Here is a 13,588-nt window from a genome sequence, read left to right on the forward strand (position 1 = left end):
AAAAGACCTGTTTTGCCAGTGTGAATACTGAGGACATTCCAAGCTCTATGCTTAGGCTGCAAACCTGTTCACATTTACTGGACTAAATGGTTAAAATAGGATTGACTTCTCATTCAGTTGCCAGTCCCATTGTGGTGTGACATACTGTATCTCTTTTATACTATGCTATGCTATTGTTGTTTAGTGATTAAGTCATGTCCAACTCTTCGTGACCCCATGGACCAGAGCACACCAGGCCCTCCTGTCTTCCACAGCCTACCCTGTTGGTCGCTTCAATGACACTGTTCATCTATCTCGTACTCTGTCGTCCACTTCTCCTCTTGCCCTCACACTTTCCCAACATCAGGGTCTTTTCCAGGGAGTCTTCTCTTCTCATGAGATGGCCAAAGTATTGGAGCCTGAGCTTCAGGATCTGTCCTTCCAGTGAGCACTCGGGCTTGATTTCCTTCAAAATGGATAGGTTTGTTCTCCTTGCAGTCCAGGGGACTCTCAAGAGTCTCCTCCAGCACCACAATTCAAAAGCATCAATTCTTCGGCGGTCAGCCTATGCTATACTATTAATAAGTTATATTTTATTTTATTCGAATGTTTATTTTGTGCCCAATATCTCAGAACCATAAGCAATGAAACACCGAGATGATTTAAAGCAATATAAAGTAACAATTTAGAACAATTCAAAGAAATTAAAACTGTTTAAAATAGTTTCAAACTATTTAGATTAGAACAATATATGTTATACTGTATATTGGTTGTCCAGTCTGGTGTGTTGGATAGAGTGATGGACTAGGCCACATGAAACCTGGGTCTGAATCCCCACTTAGCCATGGAAAATCTGTAGGGAATGGAATTCCATGAACATCTCACCTACTTGAAAGCTCTGTGAGGACCACTGTAAGTCAGGTGTAAACTGGCAAGATAGCTCAATGGCTTAGGTATCAGGCTGCAGAGCACAGAGGTTGGGTGTTCTATTCCCTTCTGTGCCTCCGGTATGTAGAGCCAGCCTGTGTGGACTTGGGTAACCTGCACAGTCCCAGGGCACTCCCAGAAGAAGGGAATGGTAAACCACTTCTGAGCATTCTCTACCGGGAAAAAACTGAAATGGATTACCATAAGTTGGAATGGAATTTATGGCACATGATTATTAATATTATTAAGTCAGATATGACTTGACAGCAGACATAATAGGGCTTATACGCTAAACAGAGACTCATAAACCAATCAGTCTATGAATGCTTGGCTACAAAACTTTGTTCAAGAGCCATGGTTAGACCTGGTGCTAAAATGAGGCAAACATCAGCACTGAAGGCCTTTGAGAGAAGGGCTTTTCACCGCCAAGTCAATACAAAAGAAATGGCTCCTTGATATGAGAAAGCCACATCAAACAGAAACAACGAGAATGTTGAAAAGACTGGGAGCCATGTTGCCTGGGGATACTAAGAAGTGGAGTTGAACAAGTAACTTTTCCATGCTCTGGATATTCTTGCATGAGTTTGAGAGGACCATTGGCATGGGGAGAGAACCTGGTGGGGTCTACACACAGAATGATAGTTGAATCTACCTTTGTTGGGAGTCACAGCACAGTGTTCGCTACATCTGTGGGAAGCAGGTTAGTTTAAGGGTGAAGTTCAGGCTGCCTGAAATACACAGCTTTGTCTTCCCAGGAGAATGGTCAGGGTCATGCCCTCTCTCCCCTCCACACCTCCCTTGCTCTGTCACCTGAGGTGGTTGACTTAGGATGGCCTCACAAAATGGAGGACTGGGCTTCTGTTACAGATGCATAGAAAAGGAATATCTACAGGTATAACTCATATGGCATGTGGGGATTAGCAAAATTCCTTTTTCCTGTTAAAGCACAGGAGCCTCTAAGCTGGCTCTAACAGGGTAGGGGTGCGATAGTAAACCAAGTTCAGTATTTCTATCACTGGATGTCACAGCAGCTCCTTAGAAACAATATACAACTAAGCGTTTGTACTTGGAATCCTAGTGCGAAAAAGAATATCTGTCCTCAGGATGAGTATGGCAGCTGGAATAACCATGTGCAACACAGTGTAGAAAAACTAAGGAGCCATTCATGTAAGAGCTTAGCCACAGTGCCTCAATTCCTCTGAACACATTCAACTAACTAAACTTCTCACAGTGTGAGAACTGCCAGAGGCAGTAGGAAAACAGGCCTTGATTGCTAATCCCTAGTAATGCCAAAATTGCTAATCACCAGCTGGGTGCAATGATGCTTCATTATCATTACTTGGTTATTTTTAAAGAAAAAAAATGGGAAGGGGGACAAAATGTAGTCTGCTGCTTTTAAAAATATCATCTCGTATGACGCTGCTATTAAAAACTGTGAGGATGGCACTGGGTGAAGAGCAGATGGAGATCTTACCGGTCTTCCCCTGTTCAACAATCTTCAGGCCTACAAATCACTACTGAATTCTATGCGTGTAATCTAAGAAGCAAGCCTCACTACAGCAGCTTCCCTAGTTGTGGGGCTGCCAGGCAGTTTGGTTTTAAGCACCAGTTTTCCAGCCTGCAAACCAGAGCTCCCCTTCCTTGCAAAAGCTTTCCAGGTTGCAAACCAAACCAGATTCCAATGCAAAATCTTCCCAGGCTTTAAATTATAGTGCCCATAGAAAAGGGCACAAAATGTTTTTGTAGGCCAGATAGAAAAGGCTGGAGGTTTCCCTCCTCAGAAGACTTTCATAACCTGATGTCAGACCTCCATTGCTGGCTACCTGCATTCATTGACCCTAATGAAGCTTAAAGTATTACACATGATACCTTTAGATAGGGTTGCCAGACGTCCGGCAAAAGGAGGACATGTCCTTCTTTTTATCCTAAAGTCCTCCGTCCAGCAGGCAAAGATGCCTGGCTTTTGTATATTTTATGTTATAATTTTGAATGGGAGGGGGAGAAGTGGAAGGACCCCTCTTCCCCTGTCTTTCCCCACCCCCTGCCTGCCCACCCCCATTACCTGTTGCCGATGCCAGGGCACAGCCCTTGCCCCCACCTGCCACAGCGGTGGCTGCTCAGTGATCCGCCATGCCCGCCCAGCCCACATGGAGCCCAGAAAGGCTGCGTGAGTGGAGTGCCACCTGCCGAGCCAGGCAGCGCCCAAGCGCATCGATGGGAAGGTGAGCACCTGGACTGTGTGTGTTCAAAGTCCTTTTCAGGGACTCCAACTCCCACACTCCACAGCCTTGAACTTATGACCTTCAGGGGAGGGGAGGCTGCCTTGTTCGGCTTTGCCTGATGCCGCTTTCCCCCTGCCTGCACCAGAGCCTTGTTTGGGCATCCAGGTTAGCAAGGTTACCTCAGAGCCTGTGCAGAGTGTGAGTGGCCAGGGGAACCTGCAACCAGGCTGGTGTGGGTTCGGGTTTATTTGCTTTGCTCCCAATTGGAAGTACAGTTTTATGCATACATGATTACTAATGAAGATCCTCTGCAAAAGTTGGCTCCTCCGAAAAATGTGTCGTGTAATAAATAAAGATTATGAGGTAATAATTGTACAATTGGCTGTTTAAATAATGTTTTTTTGGTATTTTGAAAAAAAAAACCTCCATTGAATTTATTTTTATTTTTTAACATGACTGTTTTTTGGTCGGTTCACTAAGAGACATTTATTGGCAGCTATTGTAATAAATTGTATTGATTGCGGGTTTAATCCGGAACGATTCAAATGAAGCAATCAATACGTCCTCCTCTGTCCTCTTTTTTGTCTTTCTATGTCCTCCAGATACATGGGATACTACCCATGTATCTGGCAACCCTACCTTTAGATGAGATTTGTAATACAAATGACATTCAGATTGCTAAAGCTAGTTTTTTTTTTATTTTATTTTCAGAACTCTGCTGGTAAGAGTCTAGAAGTTTGAATTCCCCCAACTTGAGAAGGTCCCCTACCCGTGGAAATATAAGAAACCGGGAGGGGGGGTTAGACTGGACTCCTTGACGCTAACATTCTGATCTTCATTAGGGTCAGTTTACAATTTTAAAAAACAACTTGTTTCTTATTATTAAAAAATAACAAAATGGTTCCTTTTTAGTTTCACTTTTAACAACATCACAATACTACAAGTCAATAGCATATGGTAGAAAACCCACATCGGTAGTAAGGCCACACTACTATTTTATTAACTCAGTTAACAGAAGTAACACAAAACCATTTTCAGTTAACACCACAAAAGGAGTGAAGATAGCCCTCCCTGTATTATGCTGTCATTATTTATTTGTTTCATTTCGTTAAATGTAACTAAGGGTGTGATCTGAGGGGGAAACAGATCACATTTTGGATGGTCTGAGGAATGGCCCATGGAGTCTGTGTTCTGGCACTCACATGACATATGGGGAATTGGGCTTTAATCTAACTCCAGCCTATGCTCAAACTGGACCGTTTTTGGTCCAGCTGCATAGCTACCACTTTTTGCAGCAATTCCCTGACAGATTAAGGAAACTGAATCGTTTTAGGGGGAGATTGCTCCCTGCAAAAGACATGCACCTTTCCCACCGTCTGACCACACCCTTAGTTATGTAGAATTAAATTACATTCCAGTCATTATTTGTAACTATGTACTTCTGAGCTCTGGGTAGTAATTGGTTCTTGTTCTGTTACTTCTGATTTTAAACCTTCAGGAAGCATAATCACATATACATTGCCTAAAATTTTGGAACATCAGGGCATACAGCTAGAAAACACTCATTACCTCTATGCAACCCTAGTCAAGGAACATCCCAGTTCAAAGCACAGGCCTAACTTTCATTAATATTCACAATGGGGCCCTCAAGGATATGGAGATCATTCAGGGGAAACTCTTCTGAGATTTTGGGCCACAGATGTAGAGAGCTCCTGCCTCCAGAATTTGGGAAAAACAGACAAACAAACCGCAGTTCAGCCAGACACTGAAGAATTTCATGTCTGTTCACGCTGGAAATTTGCCTTTGTATAACAGCTAGGCTCATAAATGAGGACATCTTCATTCATATCATGGAATATCTCATTATATCTGCAACATGTTTAGTTGCATCTCAAACTCATTACCTCCAGGCAGGTGGCAGATTGCTGCATCCCTATGTAAGAGAGTTGATCAGGAGGAGAAAAACCAGACGTACACCAGAAGAAAATTCCCTACAAACACTCAATCACAAAGAAGTGTGGATTACCTCAAAAGAAGTGACATGGAAGCAACTTTTAGTAGCTGAGGATGCCTCTAATGCAACGGTTCCCGACCTGAAGGTCAGGACCCCAAGGGTGTCTCATTTTCTGGGGAGATCACCATGGTTATTTTTAGTTGCAGTTATTTTTAACTGATTTTCATATGTGTCCATGTAGAATCACGGCCATTAAATTCAATGCTGTTTATTCCCAGCCAGGGAACAAAGGCATCAGCCTGCATAACCTTCCCCTCTCTCACTTTTTCTTTTTGTGGAACGTGGACAGTGTCACTGTGCTCCCTCGGCTGCTGGTTAGCTTTGGCATCGGCAAAACCTTAGTTTGCTATTCTTAGGGTTCTAATGACAGGTCCTCCTTTTCACACCTAGCTGTTGTCTCTTCAAGGTGGAGATAGCTTGCCTTTGTTCTCTGGAGATAAAAGCGGCAGCATGGCTCCCGACTAGAGATGAGCACGAACCACAGTTGAACCCAGTTTTGTGTGGCACTTCCCTACCTCCTCTGTGTTCCTTCCCTACCTCCTCTGAGTGCTCGCCCACTCCCCAGCTGCAGGGTGCATCCCTCCCTTATCTAACCCCTTGCTTCTTACCTCATGAGCACATGCGCACACAGCACAGCACCAGCACATACTTCCCCAGCAAAGCCTCCCTTCAAGACTCTTCTTTATTATTATTATTTTTAAGCTTCTCCTCCTGTTTTTGAAGAGCTTTGTTAGCAAAGGCCTGAGTTGGAAGCTGGCAGTCAAGACAGGAAAAAGCCTGTCTCCTTGCTTAATACATTATTTGAACAGCTCCACCTGCAAGGTTGCAAGAAGAACTGCAAACAATTTGATTAAGTGTGACTACTACTTAGATCAGTCTCGAATTCCCTGGTACGACATAGCATTGAGAGAATGTGAGTGAACACACAGTTCCCTCCCTACTTTTAGTTAAACAGAACTGGGACTTCTATCACCTTTTCTATTCCAGGCATATTTCTCTAATAAATGCAAATGTTTACATTTTTGGGGGGAAAAGTGTACTCAGGTAACAATTCCCAGTCTCAGAGGGCTGGATCCACAAGTTATGTTGTGCCAGTACTGCTGTTTGTGCAGGGCATTCATTCAGCCTTGCTCATTTGGGTTGAAAAAGCATACCCTACAACACAGGGTGATCCTAAACTGGTCTGCCTGCATCTGCAGTTCAGTCCCAAAGAGTTCCTCGGTCACTCCTCTCCCAGCATGAAGCCTTGACCCTCTAGAAAGTAGTGCAGGAGGTAGGAAGCTAGGGCAGGAGTTGGGGATCTCTGCGGATAAGAATATTTTTCCCCTCTTGCCTTCCTTGTGTGCAGGAGGCAAAGAGGAATGTTCTGAGTGAAATGGCAGCTGGAAAAACTCCTGACATTGTTGCAGCTGGGCAACCAGCAAAATTGGGAAGTGTGATCACACTTTTGTTAGGGGTGGTATGGTCATACCCCTGACATCCTGTGGCTGTGACAATGTAGAGCTCGTTTGCAGCTCTGTCAGTTAGTTAAAAATTCTATGAACTTTCCACATGGCATGTAAGTGTACTAAATACATAAATGAATAAATCAGATTTTGTAAGCCAGGTCTTGCAAACAACACCTAGATTTATCCAGAGATGCCAATTATGAAGATGCACCCCATGAGGAAAATTGCATGATTAGCTGTAAGAAGCAACACTCACCCTTTGCTAATATGATTTTTTTTTCTTTTACAGCTTTTAAGTATTCTTTTGTGCTCATAATTAGAATGGTTAAAGGCAAGGCCAGCCGCAACATGAGGCAGAGTGAGGGAGCCACCGCAGGTGGAAAATATTAGAAGAAAAGAAGTATTGACAAGATGCAGGAATACAGAAATATGTGTGCCACATTGTCTACCGTGCACCACAGAAACTGCCCCTATACCCTCAGACCTGGTGGAGGATGGGCCCACCACTATTCAGATAAGATTCAAGCACCAATAAACTGTATAAGCAATCATAAAATTATAGAATTGTAGAGTTGGAACTGAGCTCAAACGTCATCAAGTCCAGTGGGAAATCAGAGTAGAGAGCCATCTTGCGCTTTGCCCAGATGGAAAATGTGTTGGATGGAGATAAACAAAACATAAGGAAAGGATAGATGCAACACAACTTTACGAGTACAATATGGGGATGTAATGATTTCCATTTAATTGTTAACTGTGAAGGGAAATGTTTCTTATCTGGTATTAAATAACGTGGAATATAATGGTGTGAACTTCAGAAGGTGAAGATGCAACAAAGTCAGATATTTAGAATAGCTAAATTGTGACCCAGGCTTCCTCTCCTGAGTTTCGGGAAAGAGTCTACGAAAATCGATGTGAGATATTTTCACCAAACAACAATACTGCCATATTAAATATTTTTATGAGGACTTTTGCAACACTAAAATGGTGAGTTCATTGGGAAGAGATAAAATCTCCCAGTTAAAAAGCTGTAAAATTCCGCTTTATAAAACATTAGGCTAGAGATCACCTGTGGTGAAAACTGGTTCGGGACACAGTTCTTTTTAACACAACTTTAATCCTGAATTAAACCGGGGGGTAAAAATACACCCGTTTGAAGGTGTCATGCAACCAGTACAATAAGCAACGATGGTGGTAATGATGCTGATGCTGATGCATAACTGTGCTGTTAATATTATTTACATTCATATTAATTTTGAAATTGCATCAGCCAAAGCCGATCACAGAAAGCAATAGTCTTTCAGTGAATGAAAGAAAACAGAATACTTAAAATGTAACATGATAAAACAGGTCTCCCAGTCTAGCCACAGGCCATCTGCACATGAAAGAGAGTCTCCATGGGTGCGTCTCTACCTAGGTGTAGAACTCCGTACTAATGTACACTCTGTGTGGATGTTATTCCACAACCCATCCAAAAGGTGGGACTGCTGATGCAGACAAATAGGAAGTTTAAAATCCAGTTCTTTAGCTGGCGTCATACAACCCTCCACTTCCTTCCCACCAAAATTTACAGTCCATCGGCACAGTGGACTTACATTACTTTTTCTCTGGGAAGGCTTTTCATGAAGAGGAGGCAACCAGTATGGAGCTTTATTATTTTGATTTGGTATTTGGTGGTTGGATAGGGGCACCTAGGGATCTCATTCCCCACTGTGTTTTCCAAGAGACGAGCCCATCTGTACAACCTTAGGCAAGCTGCACATTCTCCGAACACCACCAGTAAGAGGGCTGATAAACCACTTCTGAGTACTTTATGCCTAGAAAACCAGAGAATGGTCACCTTGAGTCTGAAGAGATTTCACAACAAATGATGATGAACAGATTCTTCCACAAAGTCCTACTCTGCAGCCTTGTTTCTAGAGATAGAAACTCTTCACTTAGCTTTTTAGCAAAGACCAGCCTGACTTCCCTTTGCACAAGATTACATTTTACATAGTTTGGACTTTTTTTGGAGAACCATTTCTGGAAATGAGTTGTGCATACAGTAACTGCCTTTTTTTTTTTGCAAAGTACAAATTTTAAAATGCAAAATACCAAGGATTGTTCTAAAATGCCAATAAAATGCTGCAACTTTTTGAAAAGTTGTCATTTCATGGAGGAGCAAGATAATAAAATAACATCTCATAGCTGTTGACATTTCTTTCAGTGGGGCCTCTCACTGTGTTGAGATACTGAGGATGGGAATATGTGCGAGTATTCACTGCATCCTTATGCTGGGCTCTTGAACACACTGCTAGCAGAGCTCTGCACAGTTTCCACCCAGTTGTAGGTTCTACTAAGGACACTTAGGGCCTGTCCACACTAGAAAATGTTGTCCAGTCTGGTCTGTGCTTAAAAGATTCTTATCTTAAAAGTGATCTATTTTAACTCTCACTCGAACAATCCTTTTACCCACGCTGGAGATCGTGCTATAGGGCCTCTTCTCTTGTGCCACAGCTCCATACAAAGTAAGGTTTACTGGACTTACTTAAGAGTAAAGAAGCGGAAGCAATCGAGGACAGCTATAGCACAAGGAAAGAACTTTGGGGAGTTAGAAGGGAGATGAACAACCCAACAACTCAACACAGCTCCCTTCACTGTCTTTTCTCTCAGACCTCATCAGGAGGCTGGGGTGACTTTCCTGATATGGTTTTAGAATTTCACTTTGTCACTTAGGGAATTATTAAAAATAAAAGAAAATGAAAATAGAGGAAGGGGTTTCTCCACCCTTCCTTTTAATCCCACAACCCACCTGAGATGTCACAGGGTTGTCTCCTCAGTTAACGCCACCCCAATGTCCTTTTAGTGAAAATACTTATCTGTGGAAGCTACACAATATTTTGCACTTCAATGAATTTTGCCAAAAAGATCGTATATGCTAGATCTCTGCCAGTTTTGTGCAGGAAAGCTCTTAAAAGTGAAAGATGGCTTGTTCTAAGTAGAAGCACAAGCACACACGGTCTTTTTTTCATGCAAAAGAGTGCCATTAGGGTTCCATATATCGTAACTATACGCCAGTGCAGATAGACTATGCGTTTATCTGCATTTCACAGATGTAGCAGCTTAAATCATAGATTCATAGAATAATTGAGTTGGAAGGAGCTTATAAGACCATCGTGTCCAACCCTCAATGCAGGAATCCAAGTCAAAGCAGATCTGGTTGTCTAATTTTCTCTTGAATGCCTCCAGTGCTGGAGTGCTCACCACCTCCTGAGGTAATTAGTTTCATTGTCATACTTCTCTAATGTTTAAGACATTTTTCCTGATATTTAGTGTAAATCTGACTTCCAGTAGCTTGAGCCCATTGTTGCATGTCCTGCACTCTGGGATGAAGTATTTGAAAAGTACTATCATATCTCCTCTCAGTCTTCTTTCCTTGAAGCTAAACATGCCCAGATCTTTCAGTCTTTCCTCACAGAGCTTGGTTTTCAGTATTTGAAAAGTGCTATGCCTACCGCTTCGATTGCCATTCCAGGAAATATGGATTTGTAGTCTTGTAAAGGATGTGTAATTGTTTGTTAAAGAGCTCTGATGCTCACCCCTGGACAACAGCTTTACCAAATTACAAATATTCAAAACTTTAAATGGCAGGGAGCGAATGTAGTGTTCAGCCCTGCCCTCACCTGTCCATCACAGCTGAGCAGTGGAAAAGGAGCCAATGAGTGGTGCAAAAGGGGGAGGGTGTGTGTGTTTAGTCGTTTAGTCGTGTCCGACTCTTCGTGACCCCATGGACCAGAGCATGCCAGGCCCTCCTGTCTTCTACTGCCTCTCGGAGTTGTGTCAGGTTCATGTTGGTTGCTTCGCAGACACTGTCCAGCCATCTCATCCTCGGTCGTCCCCTTCTCCTCTTGCCGTCACACTTTCCCAACATCAGGGTCTTTTCCAGGGAGTCTTTTCTTCTCATTAGATGGCCAAAGTACTGGAGCCTCAGCTTCAGGATCTGTCCTTCCAGTGAGCACTCAGGGTTGATTTCCTTTAGAACTGATAGGTTTGTTCTCCTTGCAGTCCAGGGGATTCTCAAGAGCCTCCTCCAGCACCACAATTCAAAGGCATCAATTCTTCGGCGGTCTGCTTTCTTTATGGTCCAGCTCTCACTTCCATACATCACGACAGGAAAAACCATAGCTTTGACTATTCGGACTTTTGTTGGCAAGGTGATGTCTCTGCTTTTCAAGATGCTGTCCAGATTTGTCATCGCTTTCCTCCCAAGAAGAAGGCGCCTTTTAATTTCAGGGCTGCTGTCTCCATCTGCAGTGATCATGGAGCCCAGGAAGATAAAATTTGACACTGCCTCCATATCTTCCCCTTCTATTTCCCAGGAGGTGATGGGACCAGTGGCCATGATCTTAGTTTTTTTGATGTTGAGTTTCAGACCGTTTTTTGCACTCTCCTCTTTCACTCTCATTACAAGGTTCTTTAATTCCTCCTCACTTTCTGCCATCAGAGTGGTATCATCTGCATATCGGAGGTTGTTGATATTTCTTCCGGCAATCTTAATTCCGGCTTGGGTTTCTTCCAGTCCAGCCTTCCGCATGATGTATTCTGCATATAAGTTAAATAAGCTGGGGGACAATATACAGCCTTGCCGTACTCCTTTCCCAATTTTGAACCACTCAGTTGTTCCATGACCAGTTCTAACTGTTGCTTCCTGTCCCACATATAGGTTTCTCAGGAGACAGATAAAGTGGTCAGGCACTCCCATTTCTTTAAGAACTTGCCATAGTTTGCTGTGGTCCACACAGTCAAAGGCTTTCGCATAGTCAATGAAGCAGAAGTAGATATTTTTCTGGAACTCTCTGGCTTTCTCCATAATCCAGCGCAAGTTAGCAATTTGGTCTCGAGTTCCTCTGCCTCTTCGGAATCCAGCTTGTACTTCTGGGAGTTCTCGGTCCACATACTGCTGAAGCCTACCTTGGAGGATTTTGAGCATAACCTTGCTAGCGTGTGAAATGAGTGCAATTGTACGGTAGTTGGAGCATTCTTTGGCACTGCCTTTCTTTGGGATTGGGATGTAGACTGATCTTTTCCAATCCTCTGGCCACTGTTGAGTTTTCCAAACTTGCTGGCATATTGAATGTAGCACCTTAACAGCATCATCTTTCAAGATTTTAAATAGTTCAACTGGAATGCCATCACCTCCACTGGCCTTGTTGTTAGCCAGGCTTTCTAAGGCCCACTTGACTTCGCTCTCCAGGATGTCTGGCTCAAGGTCAGCAACTACATTGTCTGGGTTGTCCGGGATATCCACATCTTTCTGATATAATTCCTCCGTGTATTCTTGCCACCTCTTCTTGACGTCTTCTGCTTCTGTTAGGTCCCTCCCATTTTTGTCTTTTATCATGTTCATCTTTGCGCAAAATGTTCCTCTAATATGTCCAATTTTCCTGAACAGATCTCTGGTCTTTCCTTTTCTGTTATCTTCCTCTATTTCTTTGCATTGTTCATTTAAGAAGGCCCTCTTGTCTCTCCTTGCTATTCTTTGGAAGTCTGCATTCAAGTTTCTGTAACTTTCCCTATCTCCCTTGCATTTTGCTTCCCTTCTCCTCTCTGCTATTTCTAAGGCCTCGTTGGACAGCCACTTTGCTTTCTTGCATTTCCTTTTCTTTGGGATGGTTTTCGTTGCTGCCTCCTGGACAATGTTACGAGCCTCTATCCAAAGTTCTTCAGGCACTCTGTCCACCAAATCTAGTTCCTTAAATCTGTTCTTTACTTCCACTGTGTATTCATAAGGGATTTGGTTTAGATTATACCTGAGTGGCCCAGTGGTTTTTCCTAATCTCTTCAGTCTAAGCTTGAATTTTGCTATGAGAAGCTGATGATCAGAACCGCAGTCAGCTCCAGGTCTTGTTTTTGCTGACTGTATAGAGCTTCTCCATCTTTGGCTGCAGAGAATATAATCAATCTGATTTCGATATTGCCCATCTGGTGATTTCCATGTATAGAGTCGCCTCTTGTGTTGTTGGAAAAGAGTGTTTGTGATGACCAGCTTATTCTCTTGACAAAACTCTATTAGCCTTTGTCCTGCTTCGTTCTGAACTCCAAGGCCAAACTTCCCTGTTGTTCCTTTTATCTCTTGGCTCCCTACTTTAGCATTCCAGTCCCCTAGAATGAGAAGAACATCTTTCTTTGGTGTCAGTTCTAGAAGGTGTTGTAGATCTTCATAGAATTGTTCAATTTCAGTCTCCTCAGCAATGCTGGTTGGTGCATAAACTTGGATTATTGTGATGTTGAATGGTCTGCCTTGGATTCGTATTGACATCATTCTATCATTTTTGAGATTGTATCCCATTACAGCTTTTCCCACTCTTTTGTTGACTATGACGGCTACTCCATTCCTTCTACGGGATTCTTGTCCACAATAGTAGATATGATAATCATCTGAGCTGAATTCGCCCATTCCTGTCCATTTTAGTTCACTGATGCCCAGGATGTCGATGTTTATTCTTGCCATCTCCTGTTTGACCACCTCCAGCTTCCCAGTGTTCATAGATCTTACATTCCAGGTTCCTATGCAGTATTTTTCTTTGCAGCATTGGATTTTCCTTTCACTTCCAGGCACGTCCACAGCTGAGCGTCCTTTCGGCTTTGGCCCAACCACTTCATTAGCTCTGGAGCTACTTGTACTTGTCCTCCGCTCTTCCTCAGTAGCATGTTGGACGCCTTCCGACCTGAGGGGCCCATCTTCCAGCGTCATATCTTTTAGCCTTTTGTTTCTGATCATGGGGCGTTCTTGGCAAAGATACTGGAGTGGCTTGCCATTTCCTACTCCAGGTGGATTGCGTTTAGTCGGAACTCTCCACTATGTCCTGTCCGTCTTGGGTGTCCCTGCACGGCATAGCCCATAGTTTCTCTGAGTTACTCAAGCCCCTTCGCCACGACAAGGCAGCAATCCATGAAGAAGGGGGGTGTATGGAGTATGAGAGAAAGAATGTGAGTCTATGAGTCAGTGAGCCAGTAAGTCA

This window comes from Pogona vitticeps, chromosome 1 (genome assembly GCF_051106095.1).
Source record: "Pogona vitticeps strain Pit_001003342236 chromosome 1, PviZW2.1, whole genome shotgun sequence".
NCBI lineage: Eukaryota > Metazoa > Chordata > Lepidosauria > Squamata > Agamidae > Pogona > Pogona vitticeps.